Source organism: Panthera tigris, chromosome A1, assembly GCF_018350195.1.
Source record: "Panthera tigris isolate Pti1 chromosome A1, P.tigris_Pti1_mat1.1, whole genome shotgun sequence".
Taxonomy (NCBI): domain Eukaryota; kingdom Metazoa; phylum Chordata; class Mammalia; order Carnivora; family Felidae; genus Panthera; species Panthera tigris.
In genome coordinates this window covers 164970213-164989856 of record NC_056660.1, presented here as the reverse complement: position 1 = coordinate 164989856, position 19644 = coordinate 164970213, and the positions used below count along the sequence as shown (strand labels likewise).

General features: G+C 35.3%; 1 long non-coding RNA gene across 2 annotated transcripts in view; it reads left to right on the top strand.

Moving 5' to 3' along the window:
• Positions 1–18402, top strand: part of LOC122231524 — a 246810-nt gene extending 228408 nt beyond the window's left edge. For both annotated transcript variants that reach the window (XR_006208763.1, XR_006208759.1), the window contains one exon: positions 18309–18402. This is a non-coding gene — a long non-coding RNA (uncharacterized LOC122231524). The remainder of the gene's footprint in view (positions 1–18308) is intronic.
• The last annotated feature ends 1242 nt before the right edge of the window (positions 18403–19644 follow it).

The following is a 19644-nucleotide window of genomic DNA, read 5'->3' as shown; positions in this document are numbered from 1 at the left end:
GGTGCAATTTTGATTGGGATTGCATTGAATGTGTAGATAGCTTTGGGTAGTATTGACATTTTGACAATATTTATTCTTCCAACCCATGAGCAGGGAATGTCTTTCCATTTCTTTATATCTTCTTCAATTTACTTCATAAGCTTTCTATAGTTTTCAGCATACAGATCTTTTACATCTTTCATTAGGTTTATTCCTAGGTATTTTATGCTTCTTGGTGCAATTGTGAATGGGATCAGTTTCTTTATTTGTCTTTCTGTTGCTTAATTTTAGTGTATAAGAATGCAACTGATTTCTGTACATTGATTTTGTATCCTGCAACTTTGCTGAATTCATGTATCAGTTCTAGCAGACTTCTGGTGGAGTCTATTGGGTTTTCCATGTAAAATATCATGTCATCTGCAAAAAAATGAAAGCTTGACTTCATCTTTGCCAATTTGGATGCCTTTGATTTCCTTTTGTTGTCTGATTGCTGATGCTAGAACTTCCAACACTGTGTGAAACAACAGCGGTGAGAGTGGACATCCCTATCGTGTTCCAGATCTCAGGGAAAATGCTCTCAGTTTTTCTCCATTGAGGATGATATTAGCTGTGGGCTTTTCATAAATGGCTTTTATGATGTTTAAGTATGTTCATTCTATCCCGACTTTCTCGAGGGTTTTTATTAAGAAAGCATGCTGAATTTTGTCAAATGCTTTTTCTGCATCAATTGACAGGATCATATGGTTCTTATCTTTTCTTTTATTAATGTGATGTCTCACATTGATTGATTTGCAAATGTGGAACCAGCCCTGTAGCCCAGAAATGAATCCCACTTGATCATGGTAAATAATTCTTTTTATATGCTGTTGAATTCGATTTGCTAGTACCTTATTGAGAATTTTTGCATCCATATTCATCAGGGATATTGGCCTGTAGTTCTCTTTTTTACTGGGTCTCTGTCTGGTTTAGGAATCAAAGTAATGCTGGCTTTATAGAATGAGTCTGGAAGTTTTCCTTCCCTTTCTATTTTTTGGAATAGCTTAAGAAGGATAGGTATTATCTCTGCTTTAAATGTCTGGTAGAACTCCCCTGGGAAGCCATCTGGTCCTGGACTCTTATTTGTTGGGAGATTTTTGATGACTGATTCAATTTCTTCGCTGGTGATGGGTCTGTTCAAGCTTTCTATTTCTTCCTGCTTGAGTTTTGGAAGCGTGTGGGTGTTTAGGAATTTGTCCATTTCTTTCAGTTTGTCCAGTTTGTTGCCATGTAATTTTTCATAGTATTCCCTGATAATTGCTTGTATCTCTGAGGGATTGGTTGTAATAATTCCATTTTCATTCATGATTTTATCTGTTTGGGTCCTCTCCCTTTTCTTTTTGAGAAGCCTGGCTAGAGGTTTATCAATTTTGTTTATTTAAAAAAAAATCAAAACTCTGGGTTTCCTTGATCTGCTCTACAGTTTTTTTTAGAATCTATATTGTTTATTTCTTCTCTGATCTTTATTATTTCTTTTCTTCTGCTGGGTTTGGGGTGTCTTTGCCGTTCTGCTTCTATTTCCTTTAGGTGTGCTGTTAGATTTTGTATTTGGGATTTTTCTTGTTTCTTGAGATAGGCCTGGATTCCAATATATTTTACTCTCAGGACTGCCTTCGCTGCATCCCAAAGAGTTTGGATTGTCGTATTTTCATTTTCATTTGTTTCCATATATTTTTTACTTTCTTCTCTAATTGCCTGGTTGACCCACTCATTCGTTAGTATGGTGTTCTTTAACCTCCATGCTTTTGGATGTTTTCCAGACTTTTTCCTGTCATTGATTTCAAGTTTCATAGCATTGTGGTCTGAAACTATGCATGGTATGATCTCAATTCTTGTATTCTTATGAAGGGCTGTTTTGTGACCCAGTATGTGATCTATCTTGGAGAATGTTCCATGTGCACTTGAGAAGAAAGTATATTCTGTTGCTTTGGGATGCAGAGTTCTAAATATATCTGTCAAGTCCATCTGATCCAATGTATCATTCAGGGCCCTTGTTTCTTTATTGACTGTGTGTCTAGATGATCTATCCATTTCTATATGTGGAGTGCCAAAGTCCCCTGCAATTACCACATTTTATCAATAAGGTTGCCTATGTTTGTAATTGTTTTATATATTTGGGGGCTCCCGTGTTCAGTTCATAGACATTTATAATTGTTAGTTCTTCCTGATGGATGGACCCTGTAATTATGATATAATGCCCTTCTTCATCTCTTGTTACAGCCTTTAATTTAAAGTCTAGTTTGTCTGATATAAGTATGTCTATTCCAGCTTTCTTTTGACTTCCAGTAGCATGATAGATCGTTCTCCATCCCCTTACTTTCAATCTGAAGGTGTCCTCAGGTCTAAAATGAGTCTCCTGTAGACAGCAAATAGATGGGTCTTGTTTTTTTATCCATTCTTGTACCCTGTGACTTTTTATTGGAGCATTTAGTCCATTTACATTCAGTGTTATTATTGAAAGATATGGGTTTAGAATCATTGTGATGTCTATAGGTTTCATGCTTGTAGTGATGTCTCTGGTACTTTGTCTCAAAGGATCCCCCTTAGAATCTCTTGTAGGGCCGGTTTAGTGGTGATGAGTTGCTTCAGTTTTTGTTTGTTTGGGAAGACCTTTATCTCTCCTTCCATTCTAAATGACAGACTTGCTGGATAAAGGATTCTCAGCTGCATATTTTTTTCTGTTCATCACATTGAAGATTTCCTGCCAATCCTTTCTGGCCTGCCAAGTTTCAGTAGATAGGTCTGCTAACACCCTTATGCGTCTATCTTTGTTATGTTAAGACCTGTTTATCCCTAGCTGCTTTCATAATTCTTTCTTTATCCTTGTATTTTGCCAGTTTCACTATGATATAGTGTGCAGAAGATCAATTCAAGTTACGCCTAAAGGGAGTTCTCTGTGCCTCTTGGATTTCAATGCCTGTTTCCTTCCCCAGATCAGGGAAGTTATCAACTGTGATTTGTTCAAGTACACCTTCAGCCCCCTTTTCTCTCTCTCTTCCTCCTCTGGAATCCCTATTATACGGATATTATTGTGTTTCATCGCATCACTTAGTTCTCTAATTCTCCCCTCATACTCCTGGATTTTTTTATCTCTCTTTTTCTCAGCTTCCTCTTTTTCCATAATTTTATCTTCTAATTCACCTATTCTCTCCTCTGCCTCTTCAATCCGAGCTGTGGTCGCCTCTATTTTATTTTGTACCTCATTTATCGCATTTTTTAGCTCCTCCTGACTGTTTCTTAGTCCCTTGATCTCTGTAGCAATAGATTCTCTGCTGTCCTCTTTACTTTTTTCAAGCCCAGAGATTAATTTTATGACTATTAATTTAAATTCATTTTCTGTTATATTGTTAAATTGTTTTTGATCAATATGTTAGCTGTCACTATTTCCTGGAGTTTCTTTTGAGGAGAAATCTTCCATTTCATCATTTTGGGTAGTCCCTGAGGTGACTCCAAACTGCAGGCACTTCCCCTGTGCTGTCTGGAGTAACTTGTGTTGGTGGGTGGGGCTGCAGTCAGACCTTATGTCTCCCCCAAGCCCACTGCTGGGGCCACAGTCACACTGGTGTGTAGCTTCTCTTCCCCTCTCCCAGGGGCAGGACTCACTGTGGAGTGTTGTGGCCCCTGTCTGGGCTACTTGCACACTGCCAGGCTTGTGGTGCTGCTTGTATGGGATCTGGCATATTAGCTGGTGTGGATCCGCAAGGTGCACAGGGGCAGGAGGGGCAGGCTCAGCTAGCTATGCCTTGGGTGGTCCACTGCGGAAAGGGCCCTGTGGCTCTGGGAGGGAGGCAGACCCCTCGGAGTGATGATCCACAGAAGCACAGCGTTGGGTGTTTGTGTGGTGCAAGCAAGTTTCCTGACGGGAACTGGTTTCCTTTGGGATTTTGGCTGGGGGGTGGGCGCGGGAGATGGCGCTTCCCAGTGCCTTTGTTCCCCGCCAAGCTTAGTTCTGTCCACTGGGGCTCGACAGCTCTCCCTCCCGTTTTCCTCTAGCCCTCCCGCTCTCTGAGCATAGCTGTTGACTTATAATATTCCAGATGTTAAGTCCTGCAGGCTGTCAGAAAACACTCTGTCTGGACCCTCTGCTTTTGCAAGCCAGACTCGGGGGCTCTGCCTTGCTGGGCAGGCTGTCTCTCCACCGCCCTGGCTCCCTCCCGCCAGTCCGTGTAGCTCGCACCACCTCTCTACCCTTCCTACCATCTTCTGTGGACCTCTCATCTATGCTTGGCTCTGGAGAGTCCGTTCTGCTAGTCTTCTGGCGTTTTTCTGGGTTATTTAGGCCAATGTGGGCGGAATCTAAGTGATCAGCAGGACGTGGTGAGCCCAGCGTCCTCCTATGCCACCATCTTCCCCGCTCCACCTATTAAGGTATTTTCAAATACATTTTTTGATTAGATATACTCATTTAACTCTACTAAGCAATATTCTTAAAGATATTTTTATGTTATGATTTTCTGACTAGCTGTTTGTTTACATTTTACATTACATTTACATTACATTACATTACTTACTTTTTGTTTTTGACTTTTAAATTTATTTTTATTTAGTTCTTTCTTGGGGTAAAATTATAAGAAAAAAAGATAAAATAAAAAAGTATAATAGGACTTGTGGGTAAGTTAATTATATTTATCTCTTGGTGAAAAATCTCTTATTATCCTCATGTTATATTTTCAATAAGCAAGACACTTAAAAAAATTATTGGTTAGTTCTGTAATGTCAGACGCAATTTAAACTGAGGACATAGGAAAAGTAATATGCTAATTGTAAGTTCATATTTTCCATTTCTATTTTAATATGCCATCTGTTGTTTTACTCGTTTACTCAAGAACACATAAACAATATCATGCATTTATACTTATTAAAGATGATATTGTATTTAGCTGTATATCTGAAGGATTTCACTCTAAGAAGTTCTTACTGATATAGTTTGGAGCTTTAATCTTCAGTAAAAATTGTCATTTTTTTCATTACTAAAAAGAAAAATCAAAAGAAAACCTAAAGACAAATCACAACTGTCTAAATTTTATAGTATTTTTCTCTTTTCAACAGTCAGCATCAAAATTGTGAAGTAAATTGCTTTTGAATACTTCTGTACCAGATGTCAGCCATCTTGCTTATCACTGAACAAGCCACATTTGAACTAAACAGCTCAGTATCGCATTGAGGGATGTGGTTGCTGATTGAACACAGGTGTAATGGTTGATATACTGTCACACAGTCTGACGTTAACCTAAGATCTCTGTTGAAATAGTTATTACTGATGGCACGAAATGTAATTGCTAATTTTCTGCCTGAGTGGTTACATATTTTCTCTAAATCTTAAGAGTTATTCATCCTTTTCCCACTGCCCATTCCTCAGAGTTTAAGGCAGATGTGTCAGTGGTCCATGGACCAGTAATTGAACCTGTCACTTGCAATCTACTGATTTCATTCTTCAGAAATGTGACTACTGCTTTATTCACTCTCCTGCTTATTTTTCTCTAGGTATCAAATGTCTACTTGAACCTAAGCTAACCAATATTCATTGTTCACCTTTAAGAGCCTCTTTGGTCACTGAGCAAAGGAATTGTGGGTGACTCAAATCTGATTACTTTTTAGTATTTCTGGTTTTAGATTCTTGGCTTTCAAATGAATTGGTTCTTTATAAACCTAATTATAATAAATCAATCAACTGTACTGTGAGCATAAAAAGTGTAGAGGTATAGTGGAGAAAGGAGTGGGAGACTGGGATAGATTAGCTAATCCTATCTGAATGGATAGCTTCTTAGAATGACTTAGCATAACTCAAGCTGCTGTGGGCTAGAATTTTCCAGAACTTTACTGAGTGCTAATGCTTAGTGCCTGATGATCAGCCAGTGCTTAGTGGTTTTAACAATAAATATTCTGTCATAAATTCAGTTCCAATAAATTTTCTACTTTCATTTTGGTTTCTACTAAAACAATTCAGTTACATCATGGTCCATAGTAAAAGAAAAGGAGAGACAGTATGTGTTGAATTTGTGCTTAGAGAATTTTCCATAAAGATTATTTGATGCCACAACTAAAGGAGAAATGGCATATTTTAAGTTATATTACATTTTAGCTTTTCAAAGTTGCATATTTATAAGATTTCTAAGTCAAAAACCATAATTAATTTGTGTGACTTAAGTTTTCTTTATATGTGACTTATGAGGCATTTTAACCTGGCCTCCAAATATCCATTTTCAGGTTATAGAAACAAAGCATGTACAATGAATGGGTAAACTTTGAAAAAGGATGGGCATTATGAAATTGAGTCTGAGGAATGGAATTTGGTTAAAATGGAAATTAAGAAGTAGAAGTCATGAAGAGCTGGAAAAGATAAGTCACAGAGCAAGCAGGGATGAAATATAGTTTGGGGGGAAATGTTGTCTTGACCCAGTTTTTTTACCCTGGCTAGAGGCTAGCCATTCCCATTCTTGAGTAAGTAAGTCCTCACCCCAACCCCTTTCCTTATCAGACACATACTCCAGGACCACTGTGTTAACCATAATTGCCCTTAAGACCAAGTATCAGACAAAGAGGTAAAGCGCCTTCTTAAACCCCAGACATTTAAACTAGCCATTCCACAGTAAACCTCCCCAAACCCATTAATCCCACCTGATTTGCCCCCAACAGCTCTAGCTTCCTTTTACTCTGTCCTCAAGTACAACCCTCTGTGTGATCCTGCCTGGCACCATCTCTGTTTTGGAGTTTTACCTTTCATCTATCTGAATGTCATTGTGTTGTGCCCTGTCATCAAAAGAATCTTTAAATCTTATAAACTAAGGGATGTCTAGGAATAATATGAAAGACAATAGATATTAAAGGTCAAGATGTCAAGAATCCGTCAGTTAGAAAAAGAGCAAAGGAAAATAGTTTCCAAAGTTTGATTTCAAGTGGAAGGTTATGGTCTTACTTAGGTAGGCCATGCCGCAAGATGTTATTTCTATGCCTAGTAAAGTACCTTGTGATTCTCATTGCCAAACATTTTTCTATCTCAATTTAGAAACTGCCCACATAATCTACTCATTTACTGAAGGCCAAATATAGGTATTGTTTCTTTTTCTTAAGAGCATACTTAATATACAATAAAGTCGGCATGTACAAAGTGTATAATTTGACTAGTTTTCACATATGAATATATCTTCAAAAGCGTCACCACAAACAAGATAATAAACACATACATCACTCAAAAGACTCATCACTGCCCTTCATAATCTCTCTTTCTCATCCCTTCCCAACCATCTCTCCCAGCTCTCATCCCTGTCTCAAGGCAACTGATTTGCATCTGTCACTACAAACTGCTTTGCATTTTCTAGAATTTTATGTAAATGGAATCATACAGTATAAGCTCCTTTATGTCAGACTTCTCTCACACAACATTATTATTTCATAATTCACCCACATTGCATACATCAATGATTTGTATATTGCTTTAATGAGTCTTATCACACTATGTGAACATAGCACAATTTGTTTATCCATTCATCTGTTGGTGAATATTTGAGTTATTTAACGTTTTGGATTATTACAAAAAAAAAAGCTGCTGTGAACACCTGTGTATCCATCTTTGTATGAACATAAATTTTCATTTTTTCATTTTCTTGGGTAAATAGCTGAGAGTGAGAAAGTTAGATCATATGGAAGCTGCATGTTTTTCAATGTTTATTTATTTTTGAGAGACAGAGAGACAGAACATGGCGGGGAGTGGAGGAAGGGGCAGAGAAAAAGGGAGACACAGAATCTGAAGCAGGCTCCAGGCTTTGAGCTGTCAGCACAGAGCCCGACGTGGGGCTCAAACTCATGAGTCGTGAGACTATGACCTGAGATGAAGTCAGACACTTAACCGACTGAGCTGCCCAGGCACCCCTGAAAGCATCCTGAATTTTTTTTGTATTTTTAAGAAGCTATCAAACTGTTTTCCAGAGTGGCTCTAATATTTTGCATTCCTACCATGAGTCTTATGAAAGGTCCTGTTCCTCCACATCCTTGCAAGCACTTGATATGGTCAGGCTTTTTAATATAAGCCAATTTTATAGGTGATTGGTGGTATCTCATCATAGTTTTATTCTGCATTTTTCTAATGGCTAATGATGTTTAGATTTTTCATGTCCAGATTTGTGATCCATACATATTCTTTGAAGTTATTAAATTATTTAACAACTGAATTAAATTATGCCCAATTTTGGTTGTTGAGTTGTTTGTTTTGTTATTATTGAATTTTGATTGTGTTGTATTTCAATATAAGTTCCTTATCAAGTATATCATTTTCAAGTAGTTTGTCCTTTCATTCTCTCAATAATGTCTACTGAAGAGCAGTAATTTTAAATATTAATAAAGTCTATGGCAATGTTCTTGATTCCCCTAATATTTCTACTTGCAAGTTTATCTCAAAAATATTTACTTTTTACATTGGATAACCACTATCCCTCTCCTAGAAGCTCTCATCTCTTTTCTTTACAATCACAATACTCTCTTAAATCTATGCGTTCAAGTTTTACCCACCACCCTATCCACAGTACTTTATCCGGCACCTTTAAAAATATAGTACAGATGTTGACACTTTACCTGATTAAAACTTTTCTGTAGTTTCCCACTGGGTTTGTTAAAGCAACAAGTCTTTTACATAGTCTGTAATGAATGTCCTTCATGGTCTGGTCCCTGTGTGATTCTCATACTTCACATTATATACAACATTCTCTCCTGATCATTATATTTCATCAATATCATCTTCCTTTCTATCCATCTTACAGGTCATTTTCTACATTAGGGCCTTTGCCCATGCATTTTTTCTCTGCCTGGGTTGTTTGTTGCACTATTTGACTTGTCTGCTATCCCTGACTATAGAATGGAACCTTCCAGGTGGCTTATGTTTAAATCCTATGCCTTGTTATTCCTCCCTTCCTAATTTCAGGAATAGGATAAAGTAAACATACCTAAACAGTTGGTGAATAAATATATAAATGAGTAAATACATTTTAATAATTCTATACATTCATTAATCCTGACCTGAATTTAATATAATTTAATTTTCTGTTTCATCAGTAATCACCTAGGATGAGGTTATCATTACCACCAATAATGGGTACTTATGGAATAGATGAGACAGTGAGAATTATCACAGTTTAAACTAGCAAAGATTGATGTAGAATATAGATGTCTAGACACATAAAGACTAGCGATAATGCAACTAAAATATGAATCAGATTCTGATCCAAATTCTGTCTTCACTCTAGGCTATTTAGAGATTTCCTAAGACTTAACACTGATTTAAGCAAAAGGTGAGTAGCCTAGTCAGTGTTCCTAGAGCAAACAGAAACACAAAAGCATCAAAAGAAAACTCTAAAATGATTGTTGAAGGAATTCCCTAACATGTAGTTTATGCCTGAATGCTGTAATGTGGTTAGATACATGTGCAGCAGCTTGTAGCCTTGTGTCTAAATTTTCTGATAGGTATTTGTCAATTCTTACCCTTGATTATCGAGTTGAAAATTTCTACGATAAGCTATGGAAAAACCAAGTTTTAAGATCTGAAAAACTCCTTTATACCCTTTTACTATGCTTTGTTCATTCTTTAGTTTTAATGAGATATGCCACTAGCTGAAGACAAAGAAACACCCTGTTTCTATGTAATAGAGGTTCTCAATATATTGTTTTCCTGCTAAATCATTTTTTTCAGAATGTTAATTAAGCTACAGGGTAAATTTTCCTCTAAAAGTGTATTTTTGCTAACTTTGCAACACACACTCTTATATTCATTAGTGTGATTATCCAGCATCCTCAGGGGTCCAGGTGATGCTATTCTAGGACAAAGCATGGAGCTGATTAGGCATCAAGAGATCCTTTTCTTCCCCCTACTCTCCTAAAATATCTCAATGATAGTAATGATCTGCTTACATTATTTTGGAATCCTGCTTTGAATTTACTACTCTGACTAAAGTAACAGTAAATATTCTAATGATATTAAAATTGTCTTATTAAAATGATAGGAGTTGCTAGGATATTTAGAGGCTCCTTCTATTCTACAAGGTACCTTGTTTCTTATGAGCAACGCTGAATATTTCTTGTTGTAGCAAGAATCCATATTTTATATGGATTTCAAAGCTTATATGAAAGGAAAAAGACAAGTATCAGTAATTGTTTATTTTATTTTGTCATTGTAAATTATTATTTTCCTGTTCACAGTGATGATGGGAAATGAACAATTATCCTTGGATATCACTTTCTATCCTATACTTTGTCCAAATATTAATAGGTCTTAAATGTACATGTGTGCATGCATAAAAGCATAAATTTCTCAGTTAATTCAAAATTCATCCTTAATCGTAGTTGCTTCAACCAATATTGTGGTCTTTTTCATTGTAATTTAACAAACACACTATCAGATATTTCAAAGTGCTTGGATGCTTTTCTTGAATTATCATTATATTAGTTTTAATTTATATGATAATTTTTGTATGTTCAAAACTTATACAATAATATATGCTGTTTACAACAATTCCAAACAGTGCAATATGTATGAAGAAAAATATTCTTCCCTCCTTCATTAATTTTTCCAGCCATAGTGTTTAAATAATGCTATAAAGAATATGAGTTTTCATTCTTTTCCTAATGTTGTATAAATGTACAACCAGTTAATTTAGCTTTCTATCTTCCTCTCTTTTAATTTTTAATAAAAATCGAGATTACTTGCTACTTATTTTTCAATACTTCATCTTGGATAATTTTTCAGCCAGTACATATAAATCTCACTTTTCTTTATTTCACATAGTTTAGGAATCATGATTTAGTGAATCATTTCTTCACTTGTGGACTTTCAGGATGTTGTTAGTATTTTAATTTTGCAAATAATGCTGCAATAAACTGACTTGTGAAAGAAATTACCTAGTTAAAATGTTACAAAAATGTATTATGTTCTTCTGAATTACACTTTTGCTATTGTCCTGAGACAAATAGGTTTTCTGAAGTCTAATGTAAAAACAAAAGCAACTCTAGCACTGATTAGTCTTTCAAAATAAATCATAATTACACATAACTAAACTAACTTCATCAGGAATACATACCACTTTTTAGACAGTCATCTTTTTTTGCATGGCTTTTGTTGAGAGAAAATGAAAGCCAGGGAAACAAAGTTTTTAAGACACAGATATTAGAAATATAAAATATCCCATCAATTAGTTGGCAGTTCTCTTCTATAATAGAAATAAATCCTGCGGAAGTAAGTTGGTTTTATCCACGACAACTTTAAATATCTCTGAAAAATTAAATTCCTGTAGAAAATTGTTTTATAGTTGCATTGTTCATTTTATTATTTCTCATGTATCAGTCATCAGAGATTATTTTGGATTAGTTTTGATTTAAGCCTTTAGTTAATTTAATAATAATTCTATACAGAAACAATCTTTATTAACTAGGTAGTAGAGATGGTAAGTTCTCATTTTACCAGATGAGGGAAAATTGAGGCTGTACGTGATGAAATGAGTGTGCACGTATCAAGATTAGTTAGTCATAGAGCTCTGCCTTTAAAACAGGATTTTGGATTCCTTGCTCTTCTTTCCACTAAGTCATTTGGCTTTCAATGTTCTTTATCATAAGAAATGGTTACTTAAATAACATTTTCTTTCATATGTGACATGCACATGAAAAACAAATCATCTAACCAACTAATGCCATCTTCCAATAAATACAGAAGCTATCCAAATGAGAGAGGTCAATATATTGTTTGAAACCAGGAGTTCATACAAGCTTATTCCTACCAAAAAACATACACCAAGGTTACCTATTTAACCATCCACCATACTGAGTTCAGATTTTGGGGCCTTCACACTTCTGCATAATATTGACTCACTAAATAAATTAGGCAGTTCAGTGAAATGGATTATGCAACATATTCTCCATTTGTACTTCCCAATCTCCAATCCCCATTCTTGACAATATTATGTTCTCTCAACTTGCATTAATTGGATTTCCTTGATCTTGGGCATTAAGGTGTTCAGGAAAATAGGAATTGGAAAGAAAGTTGTTTGGATTCTTGTTTGCCCCTTTAGCTCCATCTCTCCATGTTTCCTCCCCAAATGCCTCACGCCTAAAATTAGTAAAGGTTTGCTATTCCTAGCTCCATACCTTATTGGTTTCTCTTAATCCTGACTAGAACTCTAAATAGTCCCTTCATTAAACTCTCTCAAATTCTGCTTTTGAATGTATCATCTATTTTCTTTCAAACCTTGGCTGACATAAGATTATTAAGTTACTAGAAATACAGTGATTATTCATTTTAGTTCCATGTATGTAAAAGGCTAATTTTTAGACCACTCAATCAATACAAATCAGGGATTGAAAGAGCTATGCTAAATATTTCCATAGTTTTTAAAAGCATCCTTATATTTCTTTTACCACTTTTGCTTTATATATTATTCCAAATATATGACAGGAATTATAGACTACAAGGAAATAGTGAAACACATTTCACTAGTTACCTACTTTAGAAGGTGGGTCTGTATGTATGCTGTTTAAACTAAACTCATGATTTATACAAGCTTAAATTACTCAGAATACTACTGAAGTTTCTGTGTGCTTGTTAGGAGTTATTGCTGACATAATGATGACTGAAGAAGACATAAAAGTATCCTACTAACTATCTAGGACATATTTTTATCCAAGATGAGAAAACTAAAATCGAAACGAAGGTGAAGAAAAAGATTATAGAATCTGTGAAAATTTTCTAACCTGGCATATCTAAGCTTTCACGTCTACCACTTCATATATCTTTAGGACATCCTTTTCATAATAACTCAGAAAGAATAAAGGTAACACATCCAAAAGGAGCAATCTACATTAAAAGATGATTAATAGGCAAAAGTGGTCCAAACAAGACGCACAGAGATTATAAATCCCCTTCCACACACAAACACACAGAAAATAACAAAGTATGGGGAAGGATCAGAAGAAAATACATAATATATACAACCATGACCAAAGATATTTCAAAATATATCTGTGTTCTAAACACATTAGACACAAATGGACTCTAAAAAAGTCAATAGTTCACAAGAAATCAAGAATTGAAGAACAGTAAGGTAAAGAGTTTAAAAGTTAAATTGAATATTATAATAAGCCCTTTTGTTTGGAAGCACGGGTATGTAAAATAAATCCTATTGAAAATGAAATTAGTGACAAGCAGGCAGCTTGAGAAAAAAAATCAAGCAAATCAAGTATGAAGAAGCAAAGACAAGTAATTCTTTTTTTTAATCTTTATTTATTTATTTATTTTTAAAATTTTTTTTTAACGTTTTTATTTTTGAGACAGAGAGAGAGCATGAACGGAGGAGGGGCAGAGAGAGGGGGAGACACAGAATCAGAAGCAGGCTCCAGGCTCTGAGCCATCAGCCCAGAGCCAGACGCGGGGCTCGAACTCACGGACTGCAAGATCGTGACCTGAGCTGAAGTCGGACGCTTAACCGACTGAGCCACCCAGGCGCCCCTCTTTATTTATTTTTTAGGGAGAGAGAGAGAGAGAGAGAGAGAGAGACAGAGTGTGAGCAGGGGAGGGACAGAGAGAGAGGGAGACAGAGAATCTAAAGCAGGCTCCAGGCTCTGAGCTGTCAGCACAGAGCCTGACACAGGACTCGAACTCACAAAGGGTGATATCATACTTTTCAACTGTATAAAACTCTGAGTGGTTTAAATATTTTAAAATAATTATATGTAATTGTCATTAATTTGAAAACTGGGTCTCTGCATGTGACCATGTTAAAGCAAATGATATCATATTTGTCCTCCCAATGGAAACAACTGTAAAAAATGGACAGAATATATAAGGGACCTTTATCTTTGGCATCATTCAAGTCCTCTGTCACCTGTAACAAAAAGCATCTTTCCTCCAGTTTTAATCACATTGTTCATCATCTGCCTTAGATCTCACCAGCAACACTTTTAATATTTATATTTCTAGCAATCTTATATTCATTATGATGTATCTGTTAGAAGCGTCTTCTTTTTTTCTTTCTGAGACTTCACTATTAACATCTTATTAACATCCATATTTCTATAAACAGTCTTTTCAAGGCAATGTAGGCCTTTTCTATAATGCACCTCAAAACTCTTCCAGTCACCACCATTACCTAAATCCAATACCACTTCCCATTTCTAGGTATTTGTTGTAGTACCCTACTTCCCACTACCAAAACCTGTATTACTTTCTTAGGGATGCCATAACAAAGTACCATAAACAGAGTGGCCTAATAAAACAGGAGTATATTCTCTAACCCAATTCTAGAAACTGGAAGATATCAAGGAATTGTCAGGGCCATGCTCTCCTGAAGTCTCTAGGAAAAAATGTGTTACATATCTTTCTCATAGCTTCTGCTGTTGCCAGAAATCCTTGACATTTCTTGGCTTGTAACTGCCTAACTTCAGTCTGTGCCTCTGTTGTCACATGGCATTCTCTCTCTATGACTTCACATTGTCTGCTATAAAGGCCATCAATGATATTGGGCTAAGGGTCCACCCTACTCCAGTATAACCTTATTTTAACTGAATACATGTGCAATGACCCTATTTCAAATAAAGCCACTTCCTGATATACTAGACATGAAGATTTCAACATATCTTGTTTGAGAATACAACGAAACCCTTAAAAAGTACTGATACACGTGACAACATGGATGAATTCCAAAACATGATATTAAGTGAAGAAAACCAGAATAAAAGTCATACGTATTGTATATTATGTTAAATATCCAAAACAGATAAGTCTGTAGAGATAGCAGATTGGTGATTGGCACAGACTGGGAATAGCGAGTAATGGCTTAATGGGTATCAGTGCTTTTTTTAGGGTGTTGTAAATATATTGGAACTTGTATTAGTCTGCTCAGGATGCTGTAAAAAATGCCATAAACTGGGTGACTTAAACAACAGGACTGTATTTCTCACAATTCTGGAGGCTACACATCCAAGATCAATTTGTCCACAGAGTTGGTCTAGTAAGAACATTGTCTTTGGCTTGCAGATGACGGCCTTATAGGTGTGCCCTCATATGACCTTTCTTTCTGTGCATGCACACACCTGGTGTCTCTTCCTTTTCTTATAAGGACACCAGTCCTACTGGATTACTAAGCTATACCCTTATGACCACATTTAACCTTGATTACTTCCTTAAGCACTCTATCTCTAAATATAGTTACAATTATATTAGAGCTCCAACATTTGAATTTGGGGAGCAATTCAGTCCATAACAAAACTAGATAGAGGTGGTGGTTGCACACGTTGTGAATATATTATATGCCATTTTGTTGTTCACTGTAACATGCTCCATTTTAAAAATTAAAAAGCACATTTAAGACATGTCCTCTTCCATGAAGAGTGAATATCTATAAATGTATTCACAAATGATGTTCCAAGTATAACAAGGATTTTCTTGTATACCTTCAATTTCATTAAAGTTAAATATAATGAATTTTATTCCTTAAAGTATTTAATAATAGCATGTAAATTGAATTTTATGTATCATATGAAGTTTCATTTTATTTTTTTAAGTATTTTTAAAGTTAATTTGTTGTATGAGAGAGAGAGAATTAGTGGGGAGGGAGAGAGAGAATCCCAAGTAGGCTGTGCACTGTCAGCACAGAGACCAATGTGCAGCTTGAACTCATGTACGGGGAGAAAATGACCTGAGGCAAAACCAAAAGTTGGACTTAACTGAGACACCAGGCGCCTCAGTGAAATTTTGTTTTAGAGACAATAAGAAAGCTTAACCTCAAATTAAAATATTGATATATAATTGCTAAATCTAATGTTTTCTTGTTTCAAAAACCATTTTAATTATTTGAAAGTAATTAGATCCTAATTATATAGGTAGCAAACTGCCATTACCACCTTTATTTCATCAATTATTTGTATTTAAATATGCATCAATTGTTTATGTTACAGTAGGGTAAATTATAAAATTTCACACAACCCAAGTTGCTAGTTGTCTCTTAATATTTGGTGAAGTTTATGATCACTATTGGAAAATGAATCCAATTTTAAATAGCAATCATTTTTTACTCAGCCTTTAACTATTATTAAGTAGGGAGTGACAAATATAATTGATATCATGTAGGTAATTAATCATCTCTATCATTCAGGTGTGTTCCCTCTACCCTCTCTTATTTTCTATAAGAGTGGATCATGTATAGTTATTGTTCATAACTATTCTTATCTTTGAATACTTATAGAACTCAAATACCATATAACTCAAAGGTAAAATAGGGCTAATATTCTTTCTGTTTAAATGAATTTTTTTTCCTAAATTTATAGTCTAATGGTGATGAACATAATAAACTCTTTCCAAAATTGACAATCAAGCAAAATTGTTGAATTTATTAACAGCACTACTTAAAAATACTATTATTGTTCCATTCCTAGAAATATTGAGGGCATGGCAAATTTCAGCCTCCTTTCTTTGCCCAGAACATTAATTCAAACTTATGAGAAGATATGTAATTAACTGATTAACATTATAGAAAGCATCAAGTTTCTGGGTCATTGATGGGCACTGGACATTCCCATGGGAATTTTCAGTCTTCAAAAACAATTCTGGTTCGTTCATAACAGCCAAAGATAAAATCAAGAGACACAGTCCCTGGATTCTAACCAGAGGCCTTTCTGTATGTGCTAAATCCCAGATGAGATGTGCAGCAGTTGGTCTGCCTTGAATGTGCCATTTCTAATACTTCCTTAAATGCCTGCAAGGTACAATCTCACTGTCAGTGCCCCAAACCAGTTCTGGCATACAGGAAACATCTAGTCTTAACGTGTGTAAAGGAATAAAAGACAGGAAAGAAGGAGGGGAAAGAAGGAGGGAAACAAGGGGGAAGCAAAAAAGGAAGAAGGAGGGAGAGGACAAGAAAAACAAAGGCAAGAAAGGTGACAACTGTCAGACCAGTCTGTTAGATTTACTCCTGGAGTTTCTGACTGGTCCTTTGTTATCTTTTAGTCTGTTTTCTCCCATACCTCAGCTGCTGAACTATGAAAACTGTTTCCATAATTAGGGTAGTACTTGCAGCAACAGAGAACAAATTAATCCTGCAACACTTATCTGATGTTTAAGGAAGTTTAGTTGGGGTAAGAAAAGAGGATAATAACCAAATCACTTTGACTCACATCACTACATATTTTGATTTAAAAAGTGATAATTATCTGTTCAGTTCTTTTGCATGCATACACTCATTTTTTTTCTCATATTTCTTTATAATCTTAGCTAGGACATTTGTTTTAGTTTGTACTTTTGAGATTCTCAAAGTCCCACATGACTGGATCACAAACAAGATGAAGATCCAACCTCCGTATGTGAGACCTCTAGACTCAACCTTAAGTAATACACACGGGTCTGGGTACCTGAGTCCATTTTCATAATTTTCCAATGAAGCAAAGAGCAAAGTACTTATCTGAAACAAGCAGAACTTCCTCAACAAAAAAGGCAGAGCAGTGTTGGGCCGCTACTCTGGGATTCACCCTGGATGGCATGTTTTATCTTGGCCTCCCTGCTTAATTTCATCCTTTTTGAATTTTCTAATAAAAAATATTTCACTGTACTTACAAAGAGAAGATCTGTAGTCACAGATCTTCCGTGCTTTAAGAAATCATGGGGATTATCTGTTGCATAGTTTCACAAATCAAGTACTATGAAATTATATTATTTGATATTGTTAAATTCTATGAATCACAAACACAACTGCCAGACAATATCATAAGTGAGTATGTCTGGAGAAATACCATATAATCAAGATTACTGAGAAGTCTGGGGGACATGAAAGTTTATTCTCCTTATTCTCTGTATTCTCTTTCTAAAACAAGTGGCTAGTATTCAACCCTATGTGATTGTTGTCATGATGGATTTGTACTGAATATTGCCAGTCAACATTTTTTAAGAAAAAATGAATATTTTAAAAGTTTGTGGAATTTCATAATTCTCAAATATTAGCAAATCATTAGAAAGCACATCTCTGAGGCAGATCCCACCAATTGATTATCACGTTGTGAGCTCTATTTATTAAATGCCCAAACAAAAAATGATCCCACGATTAAATATACTCTGGAAATTTTAGCATAGACAATATAAAAATGATTTCTTTGTTCTAAGACTTCTGAGTCTATAATATTTAAATGGAATTGTGAATGCTATAGGAGAATAAGATATGTGGAAGAATTCAGGAGGCTAACATTTGTGAGCTTATTTTAGAACCACCAAGTTTTGTCCAACATTGATTGTTTGGCTACTATATTAAAACCATTCATATTTTTCAATTTGACAGATATATTTTTAAAAGTTCCTGAGGAGCCTGCAGTCAAATAGAGGGAACACATTGTCTAACGGGAGACTTTTAATATGATGTAACAAATGTTACAAAAGAGGTATGTACCTTTCTAGGAAAATAGCGTATTATTTTTTGAGTTTATTTTTTTATTTTGAGAGAGAGAGAGAGAGATGGAGAGAGAAAATCCTAAACAGGCTCTGCACCATGAGTGCATAGCCTGACATGGGGCTTGATCTCATGAACTGTAAATTAATGAATTGAGCAGAAATCAAGAGGGGGATGCTTAACCAGCTGAGCCACTCAGGCAATCCATAAAATAAGGTATTATTTTCTGTAGCTGGCTACCTTCTTGTAAGTATTAATCTATAAGTACCTAATGGCCTAATCCTATTGAACATTCAACTTATATAAAGAATTCTCCATATTTTGTTTTCAAGCTCATCAAGTATTATTTTCATGAAGTTTCTTTTCCAAGAGAGATAACCAGATTAACCAGTTTACTTAGCAGTTATAAATTATAAATTAGTAAGTGGCTAAACTGGTTTTAAACATTAGTTTTTTGTGACTGTGGTAGCATATGTTAGCATAGCTAATTCTAATCAAATCTGTAATAATGACAAAATTAAACTTATTGGGAAATTCTGGGAACCAAAGCCTAAATTTAACACTAATAATTGATCACAGTAAATACCACTTTATAGGAAGCTACCTGTCTACCTTGACACTCAGCAATACCCAGATTTTTATGAGCTACTTGTATTAGTCACTTTTGAAATACACTTTACAAAAATGTACTAGGAAAAACTACAAATAGGAATTTAGGATATTCTGAATGCATAATAGTTATTTATCATCAGCATATATGAAAATGTATAAATTCTTGTAAGATTTGTAGTGATACCACATGTTGGAACTTACAAATAATAAAATGAAAATGATTGGAAAGTGAAAAAAACACATAACACATTTTGTTTTATTTTTAAAGTTTATTTATTTATTTTAAAAGAGAGACAGAGCGAGAGAGAGCAAGGGAGAGGCAGAGAGAAGGAGATAGATATCCAAAGCAGGCTACACATTATCAGCCTCAGCAGAACCTCAGCAGGGTTCAAAATCACAAACCATGAGATCATGACCTATGCTGATATCAAGAGTCGGATTTTTTTTATTTTATTTATTTATTTTTATTTAATTTTATTTATTTATTTTTCAATATATGAAATTTATTGTCAAATTGGTTTCCATACAACACCCAGTGCTCATCCCAAAAGGTGCCCTCCTCAATACCCATCACCACCCTCCCTTCCCTCCCACCCCCCATCAACCCTCAGGTTGT